Source organism: Diorhabda carinulata, chromosome 2 (assembly GCF_026250575.1).
Source record: "Diorhabda carinulata isolate Delta chromosome 2, icDioCari1.1, whole genome shotgun sequence".
In the NCBI taxonomy this organism is placed as follows: Eukaryota; Metazoa; Arthropoda; class Insecta; order Coleoptera; family Chrysomelidae; genus Diorhabda; species Diorhabda carinulata.
In genome coordinates this window covers 1,770,522-1,780,480 of record NC_079461.1, presented here as the reverse complement: position 1 = coordinate 1,780,480, position 9,959 = coordinate 1,770,522, and the positions used below count along the sequence as shown (strand labels likewise).

Genomic DNA, 9,959 nt, shown 5'->3' with positions numbered 1-9,959 from the left:
CAAAGTTATGGTCGACTTTCGATAGGATCAAAATTTCAAAAAAATTTTATTGGAGTATGAATATATTCTGATCGATATTTAGTCCAATTCGATTTTTCTATCATGAAATCATGTATTACGAAGTTAAAAGGACACACTGTACAGTACCAGAACTTGCATCTGATACTAAAAATTATCATGAGATTACGAAATTTCCTGAAAATAATATAGTGAAATTTTTTTTTTATCAGTATCGGGGATTGCCCCACATTTTCTCAATTTATCAGCGAAATTTTAATATCAATTGGCACGATTATTTCATCAAGCATCCTCTCAATAATTATTTTATCTTTTCGTTCCTTATCTCCTTGGCGCCATCTTTATAATGCAACCATTTTTTTGTTGGTAGGATCATTTATAAATCAAGCACATTTGAATTTCGAGCGTTTTATTGATATTTTTTATAACAAATATTTATCAATGAATTATTAATAACGAATTAATTTTATTTTTGTCTATTGGTTTGCGTGGTATTTTTATAATTTCCAAAAAACTTGTATATTTATTTAAAACTGATAAAATTAATATGATTTATTGATTTATTAACAAACGTCAATTACCTGTTTAAAAAAAACAGATCTAAGAAGTAACAAATTAAAAAAAATTCATTTTATGCGTGAGAGAGTAATAAAATAATGAAGCATTAGTTATCCATACCAGTTCAATCGGGTTTAATTCGCAATTAAATGGTGGAAATCCAACCACCGTCATTAAACGATTTTTTACATTCTTTTCGTCAATTTTTCTTTAAGAATAGACCAGAACCCTTTAAAAACGATACAAAGTGATTAAAAAAAAAATAATACGATGAAACATATTGGAAAAATAGAAGAATATAATGAAAAATGGAAGGAAAAATAATTTACGGGATATCTGAGGTCTGGAAAAGGAAAGGGGTGGGTTTTTAAGTGTAAGAAACGGTACAACTACAAGTTTTGGTTAATAAAAAGATTTTCTTCTTCTTTTTCTCATGTCATATTCTCATTAAAGACGTTTTTAGATGCGTCTCTGTCCCTCGCAACGTGAAACAATTCTCCGACGCTGAGATTTGTCCAGTAGATATTTATCGTTGCATAAAATGTTTTTTTTATCTTAATAATTGTCAACAACTTTCTTTTATGACCAACGCGTCTTAGTACTTCGTCGTTGGGGATTCTGTCAGTCCAGGGAATCTTCAGGATGCGTCTACAGAGTCACATCTCAAGTTTTTTGATCATTTGAGTTTTCAAGGTCAAAGTTTCTTCGTCTGGATCCATTTCAACGTTTATGACTTATATTTTTGCACCCATTTTATTTATTTTCCATTCAATGGGATAATAAGGTTAATATTAATATTTTTGGTTTCTAATTATAACCGAGAATTTAGTTTTTTCAATATTTATTGTAAGTCCTACATTTCACATTTTCGTTTGAGTCTCTCTAATAGGATTTGAATGTCTCATTATTTTTATCGTTTACAAAAACTTAATTTTTTTATGGAAACGTCGTCTATTGGAACCCCATGGAAATTAGCGATGAAATTGTCAAATATATACATCCTGGAGGTTTTTGGAGGTCACTAAACAAAATTATCACGACGGCGATGTCCTGTGAGGTACCTGGTGCCCGTAGTTGACGGTTTCTACGTTGTTTATTGAAACCCCATGGAAATTAGCGATGAAATTGATCAAATATATACATCCTGGAGGTTTTTGGAGGTCACTAAACAAAATTATCACGACGGCGATGACTTGTGAGGTACCTGGTGCCCGTAGTTGATGGTTTCTACGTTGTTTATTGAAACCCCATGGAAATTAGCGATGAAATTGATCAAATATATACATCCTGGAGGTTTTTGGAGGTCACTAAACAAAATTATCACGACGGCGATGTCCTGTGAGGTACCTGGTGCCCGTAGTGGAGAGTTTCTACGTCGTCTATTGGAACCCCATGGAAATTAGCGATGAAATTGATCAAATATATACATCCTGGAGGTTTTTGGAGGTCACTAAACAAAATTATCACGACGGCGATGACTTGTGAGGTACCTGGTGCCCGTAGTTGATGGTTTCTACGTTGTTTATTGAAACCCCATGGAAATTAGCGATGAAATTGTCAAATATATACATCCTGGAGGTTTTTGGAGGTCACTAAACAAAATTATCACGACCTCGATGTCCTGTGAGGTACCTGGTGCCCGTAGTGGACGGTTTCTACGTTGTTTATTGGAACCCCATGGAAATTAGCGATGAAATTGTCAAATATATACATCCTGGAAGTTTTTAGAGGTCACTAAACAAAATTATCACGACCTCGATGTCCTGTGAGGTACCTGGTGCCCGTAGTTGACGGTTTCTACGTTGTTTATTGAAACCCCATGGAAATTAGCGATGAAATTGATCAAATATATACATCCTGGAGGTTTTTGGAGGTCACTAAACAAAATTATCACGACGGCGATGACTTGTGAGGTACCTGGTGCCCGTAGTTGATGGTTTCTACGTTGTTTATTGAAACCCCATGGAAATTAGCGATGAAATTGATCAAATATATACATCCTGGAGGTTTTTGGAGGTCACTAAACAAAATTATCACGACGGCGATGTCCTGTGAGGTACCTGGTGCCCGTAGTGGAGAGTTTCTACGTCGTCTATTGGAACCCCATGGAAATTAGCGATGAAATTGTCAAATATATACATCCTGGAAGTTTTTAGAGGTCACTAAACAAAATTATCACGACCTCGATGTCCTGTGAGGTACCTGGTGCCCGTAGTTGACGGTTTCTACGTTGTTTATTGGAACCCCATGGAAATTTGCTATGAAATTGATCAAATATATACATCCTGGAGGTTTTTGGAGGTCACTAAACAAAATTATCACGACGGCGATGTCCTGTGAGGTACCTGGTGCCCGTAGTGGAGAGTTTCTACGTCGTCTATTGGAACCCCATGGAAATTAGCGATGAAATTGTCAAATATATACATCCTGGAAGTTTTTAGAGGTCACTAAACAAAATTATCACGACCTCGATGTCCTGTGAGGTACCTGGTGCCCGTAGTTGACGGTTTCTACGTTGTTTATTGAAACCCCATGGAAATTAGCGATGAAATTGATCAAATATATACATCCTGGAGGTTTTTGGAGGTCACTAAACAAAATTATCACGACGGCGATGTCCTGTGAGGTACCTGGTGCCCGTAGTGGAGAGTTTCTACGTCGTCTATTGGAACCCCATGGAAATTAGCGATGAAATTGTCAAATATATACATCCTGGAAGTTTTTAGAGGTCACTAAACAAAATTATCACGACCTCGATGTCCTGTGAGGTACCTGGTGCCCGTAGTTGACGGTTTCTACGTTGTTTATTGAAACCCCATGGAAATTAGCGATGAAATTGATCAAATATATACATCCTGGAGGTTTTTGGAGGTCACTAAACAAAATTATCACGACGGCGATGTCCTGTGAGGTACCTGGTGCCCGTAGTGGAGAGTTTCTACGTCGTCTATTGGAACCCCATGGAAATTAGCGATGAAATTGTCAAATATATACATCCTGGAAGTTTTTAGAGGTCACTAAATAAAATTATCACGACCTCGATGTCCTGTGAGGTACCTGGTGCCCGTAGTTGACGGTTTCTACGTTGTTTATTGAAACTCCATGGAAATTAGCGATGAAATTGTCAAATATATACATCCTGGAGGTTTTTGGAGGTCACTAAACAAAATTATCACGACGGCGATGACCTGTGAGGTACCTGGTGCCCGTAGTGGACGGTTTCTACGTCGTCTATTGGATCCCCATGGAAATTAGCGATGAAATTGATCAAATATATACATCCTGGAGGTTTTTGGAGGTCACTAAACAAAATTATCACGACCTCGATGTCCTGTGAGGTACCTGGTGCCCGTAGTGGACGGTTTCTACGTTGTTTATTGGAACCCCATGGAAATTAGCGATGAAATTGATCAAATATATACATCCTGGAGGTTTTTGGAGGTCACTAAACAAAATTATCACGGTGGCGATGACCTGTGAAGTACCTGGTGCCCGTAGTGGAGAGTTTTTACGTCGTCTATTGAAACCCCATGGAAATTAGCGATGAAATTGTCAAATATATACATCCTGGAGGTTTTTGGAGGTCACTAAACAAAATTATCACGACCTCGATGTCCTGTGAGGTACCTGGTGCCCGTAGTGGACGGTTTCTACGTTGTTTATTGGAACCCCATGGAAATTAGCGATGAAATTGTCAAATATATACATCCTGGAGGTTTTTGGAGGTCACTAAACAAAATTATCACGACCTCGATGTCCTCTGAGGTACCTGGTGCCCGTAGTGGACGGTTTCTACGTTGTTTATTGGAACCCCATGGAAATTAGCGATGAAATTGTCAAATATATACATCCTAGAGGGATTTTCATTCAATGTGATAATAACAGACAGTTCCAATGCAGCAGAGATGAAGCTGGACAAAGATAAAGTTTAACTACTTCCATTACATACAAAACTCTGCAGTTTTTAAGATCCATTCAACTTTTAATTGTTTTAAATACTCCTTGCAACCTATCCTTGCCAATAGTCCTTCAATTCCTCATTAGTTCTTCAATTTTCCTCCGAATACCAATAAAAACAGGTAAACTCGAGGTATTTTTTAACTCTGACTCCAATAAAACAAACCCCAGGTTTCTATGTTAACCATGTTTAGAGATATTGATGTTTTCATTGGTGGAGATGATCAGTCCACGTGGACTGACTGTTTGTTAGATGTTTACCGAATGTTATACGGGGAGTAAACATTATTTTTCATCCAAGGTACCGATTGATACTAGTAGGTACTAAGTTAGTTTTGCTGCTTTAAACTTTTGTTAGAAGAAGAAGAAGAAAATTGAATCAGAGACTAGTTTTAACAAGTTGGCATATTTAAAGTGAGGCGTAGAGATTTTCACATAAAAAACCGAGACACCCTCTTTAAATAACTCGCCGTGGACACGTTTTTTGATATCCGGTAAAATGAGAGTTTCCATTTTCAAAATTATAGTCCTTAAATTTCCTATTGAACTTATATAGCCTCTATTCTATCGTACAGTGATGCCGTACGGTTTCGATTTTCCTTCAATCGCCGTAAATTTCATTACATTGTGTAAGTGGAAAAGCGTACCATCTGTATTATATTGAAACTGCCAACAGACAACTCTCAACTACCTCGAATGTAAATATTTGATTTAAATGGAAATTTATAAACTCGTTAATTTCTGGTAAGCCGATTATATAAATACACCGTTGCCGGCAAGGTAACAACAATAAATAATTTAAATTAGTTGGCGCCTTCTCCTACGATTACTACCGCTTACGAACTAGAGATTGGATTCGTAGAATTTGTTAGGAACTGTTAGGAATTTCATCGATTTCGCCGATATCGTCGTTTGTCTAAATTTAATGCATCGATTCAACCGATAGATGTCGCTACTAATCATATTTTTATATTTCTCCATTGACGTACAATATTTCAAATGACAGTTCACAAAGTTTGACGTCTTTCATTTAAATAGTTTGACATTGACGTATAATATTTCAAATGACAGTTCACAAAGTTTGACGTCTTTCATTTAAATAGTTTGACATTGACGTATAATATTTCAAATGACAGTTCACAAAGTTTGACGTCTTTCATTTAAATAGTTTGATTTTCAAAGCGAAAAAAAGTTTTTGATCCGAATAAAATACTTTAGCTTCGGTTTAAAAATATTATAATTACAGTTTGAACGTGGCTGTAACATTCAGAACCTTAAAAAAATCCGATTATATCAAAAAATATAAAGACCGTCATCCTCAATTTGTTATGATATAAAAAAAAGTCAAAGATACGAACTTTTTATTAAATTTTCGTTAAAAGTGCAATTCTCAGCTCTATGCCGTTCTGGAACAAACAAGAACTAACCTAAAACAACTCAGAACAAACCTAAAACAACTCATAATAAATTACCCATATAATAAGGTTTTATGGCAATTTGGAAGACAGTGGTATATTGATTAATTGATGATTTTTCTTAAAATTACTAAAAAAAAATGTTTTTTATCGAAAGCAATCCTTAGAACAATCGAGAACAAACTTCAAGCGATTTAAAACGACGATTATAATCGAGATAGCTCGAAAATGTGGGGCTAATTATGAAATTATTCTATCTTTAAAATTGTCAAAAGTAATTTTTCAACAGAACAATATAGAACAAACTTAGAACAACCACCAGTAGACCGAAAACACCAAAAAGAAGTCAATTTTGACGTCAAAAGGTAATAGTTTTATGAAAGTTACGAATACGGTATGGAAAATGGCATACAACGGATTAAATTATTCGAATTAATTATCTAAAAATAAGCATTGATAAAAAAAATGAAATTTTGTCTAAAAAGTAGCATGAAAAGCATTGAAATAATAAGTTTGTATCGCTAAAATCAGAATACCACCAGCCAGTGTTGGCTGGTCACTCTCACAATCGAAGCCATCAGCTCCCGTTGACAATGAACGATGACAGATGACAGAAGAGAAAGATTAGGCGCCAATAATTATTCTATTACTGTGTTAACATTCACTTTAGGTAAAGTGTAAACAAGTTTTCTAAGAATACAATCTTGTTGATTAGCATGAAATTTTGTTTTAAAAACTAACGAAAAATCAGTGGATTGTTCTAGTGGATGTTTAGTTCAAAAATTCCATATGATTAAAACGGAATTTTGTAGAAGAAAATGAGGTGGGAAAAGCATTGATGATATCGATTAAGTTCTCTAATATTACTGTGTTTATAAATAGAATTAAATATAATTACAAAATGGTATGAAAACATTGAAAAAGCTGCATTAGTTTTCTAGTAATACTTTCATGATTATTAGAATGAAATTTTGTTTAGAAAATGACATAAATAGGTTGAAAAATCATTGAATTCATTGGATGGATACGGATATTCCATCTCTACATTGGCAAAAACGCAATAAAAATTTTCAATTTCCAAATTTCATCCTTAAAAAAATCTGGTGTATAACTATAGCGCAATGAAAAATTAATCATGATTTTATGGCAAAAAAACAACGAGAAACGAGACAAAATAATAACATGAAAATATAGCGACCTGCCAAAAAGGTGCACTCGCTATAATTTATGGCACAAACCCAAAATTTCACGTTATCTGATAGGTCAGTTTCTTCAAACAATACGAAATAATTAAGTCGTCAAAGCCTGAAGTCTTGATACGAAAAATGGAAAAGAAACCCATCAAAAACAATTTTTTCCCAACACAATCAAAAGTTTCGTGTTCGTGTTCGTTCCAGAGGAATTTACTATCTAGGGTAAGTCCAGATATTTTGTTTTCCTCTTAAACACTTTTAATCGATTTTACTATTTTGAATACGGGACGAAGTCTACATAATAGAAATTTGAAACCAACGATAAAGTATCTTCAATTAAAAATTTATTTTCGAGAATATTTATTCCAAGTGGAACGAATTTTGTGAGAAAAATATACTAAATACGAGTAGACACCGCACATCTCACCGGATATACATCACCGGTTTTTGTGAACGTTCTGCTCGATTGCATACAACTCATCTACACGTTTTCAAATCCGCTACCGGGGTTAATCGAAAATTTAGCTACTAGTTATCATCGGTATACTATAACTGTTTACATAATTGTAATTAATTAACAAAAACATAACTTGAAATGTTACTGTCACAAAAGATCATCGAAATAGATGATGGATAGACATATTAGTTGCTTGTCAAATGTCAAATATTATGGTTGCGTTCAGAAATTTAATTTGTGACACAACAAATTCACGTTTTGACTAATTTTAAGTCTTTATCAAAACATTTTATATTATAGAAAGCACAATTTGAAAATTTAAAACAAAAATCCTTTTTAATGAATCAAAGATTGTACGCGGGCCAAAGAAAAAGTGGATTTAAAATCTCGATAATAAAACACGGCGGAGCGAACCTCGGGGTGGTTTGGGGATGTCCTAAAGGAAGGGCGATTGAAGATCTGCTGAAAATTGATTGGATTTGAATGAAGAATAAGTAATAAAAGCAAAACAAGGATCGAAAATTAAAGTACTTATCAATTCTTATCTATATATACATATATGTTTACGTTCGATTCAGATTAGACAACATTGCACTACAATTTCTATTAAACGATGTTACGTCGCGACGTCGGGCGTCTAGTTGTATCTAGCTATACTGGCGCCACGAGTTAAGTGTGCCGACTAGTCTCGGCGTCCGTATTTTCCATTAATTTACGGCTTTTCCGATATCGTTATATTATTTCCAAATAATAGATTCGGTAGAAAAAATAACAAACATGTTGCCAGATCGTCATTTTGTACTATATGGATGGTGAATCAGATATCGTCTAGTTGATTCTACTTTTTTCGCTCGTTAATATTTTGTCATAAATTACATTTATCAGTTTGAAAGTATCCCGTTACGGTCCTGTCGTATTTATACCACAAATTTGTCGGAATTTACAAATATTTTCAGACCACCTGTTCGCTACGAATCCACCACCTTCTTTAAGCCCCCTCAGTTTTCTAAACGATCGACAAATACGCTTTATATAATTTAAGCTCTTAATGCCCTTAAAGGATGTTAAAGGGTATTGAAAAATAGGTTCTTTACTGATCTAGCTCTTAAATCTTATAGAATCCACCTCAATTCCTTTCTCTCTCTATAATATAGTCTTCAAAAGTACTTCAGTAACCGTAGTTTACATAATTTGGAATGCTGTCAAAAAATCGCTTTATCTATGAATGTTTATAACCTCTAAATCGTAGAATGTTTCAGCGTTTGGAGTGATGAGGTTAGTTTTCGAAAGGTTAGATTAGTATGAAGCATTTATGGAATTTCCCTGTTTGTCTTCGATTTTATTGACACGATAAACTACCAAAAGTAATATTGATTTCATCCTACGGTCCTTCAAATCTTACACGGCGATTGGGTTTGGTGTAATGCCACATTTTGCTTATATAAATACAACTACAATCTACAGCGTTTGTATTTGAACCGCCCTCGTAAAGAATTGTAACTTATTATATTTGGTAGAGCTCCGGTAGTATTTTAATTGTAAATATTATAATTTCTACGGATACGATTAAGATTATTTGATATTATGTGGTTTCGACAGTCAACAATATCTAATATTTAATAAACTATAATATTTATGAAATAAATAGTAGCTTCAGAACGTTTCAAAATGGCGTTAACATTTATTATCAATCAAATAATCTTTACCGACAAAATAATATTAGATTGTAAAAATTTATAACCAAATATGAAATTAAGTTGTTACTTTATATATGTTGTTTGTAGAATATTGAAGGAGTACACAATTTCTCACGACAATTAAATGAAGTATGATCAATTGGCCTTCGTCTGTGTTATAAACAAAATAAAGCTCATCGGCCGGCAAGTCTAGGAAGACGAGGAGAACCATCACAAGCACACATACCCATACACATACAAATTCAATTTTGTAGATAGCGAAGAAGAAATATGGTCACGTTCTAATCCCAAAGAAAATATTTGTCTGGTATATTAGTAAGAAAGAAGCAGAGAGCACCTTTAAAATTCCGAAAAAAAATTTGTTTGCCTTCATTCAAGATGCGTGAGAACTAAAGTAAGGTGTGGCGTTTACTGTACTTTTGACATTGTTTTTATTCCGTTTTCATTCAGTAGTGACATTCAGGATAATATTTTTATGAAAAAATATTATATAAATTTTATACCGGGCTCAATCAAAATACAAATAAATACCAATTTTGCTTGTTGTTTATTTGGGACAAACATTTCAATCTTTGCAAAATAGATTCGAAAATCATCAAAAAGAGTCGAAATAAAATCAAATTTTATACCAGGTTCGATCGAAATACAAAGAAACATCGAGTTT

At 34.2% G+C, this 9,959-nt stretch overlaps 1 long non-coding RNA gene across 1 annotated transcript; it reads left to right on the top strand.

Moving 5' to 3' along the window:
- Positions 1-6,584: 6,584 nt before the first annotated feature.
- Positions 6,585-9,564, top strand: LOC130903808 (uncharacterized). The gene is made up of 2 exons (XR_009060782.1): positions 6,585-7,363; positions 9,383-9,564. It is a non-coding gene; the product is annotated as an uncharacterized LOC130903808 (long non-coding RNA).
- Positions 9,565-9,959: the final 395 nt, after the last annotated feature.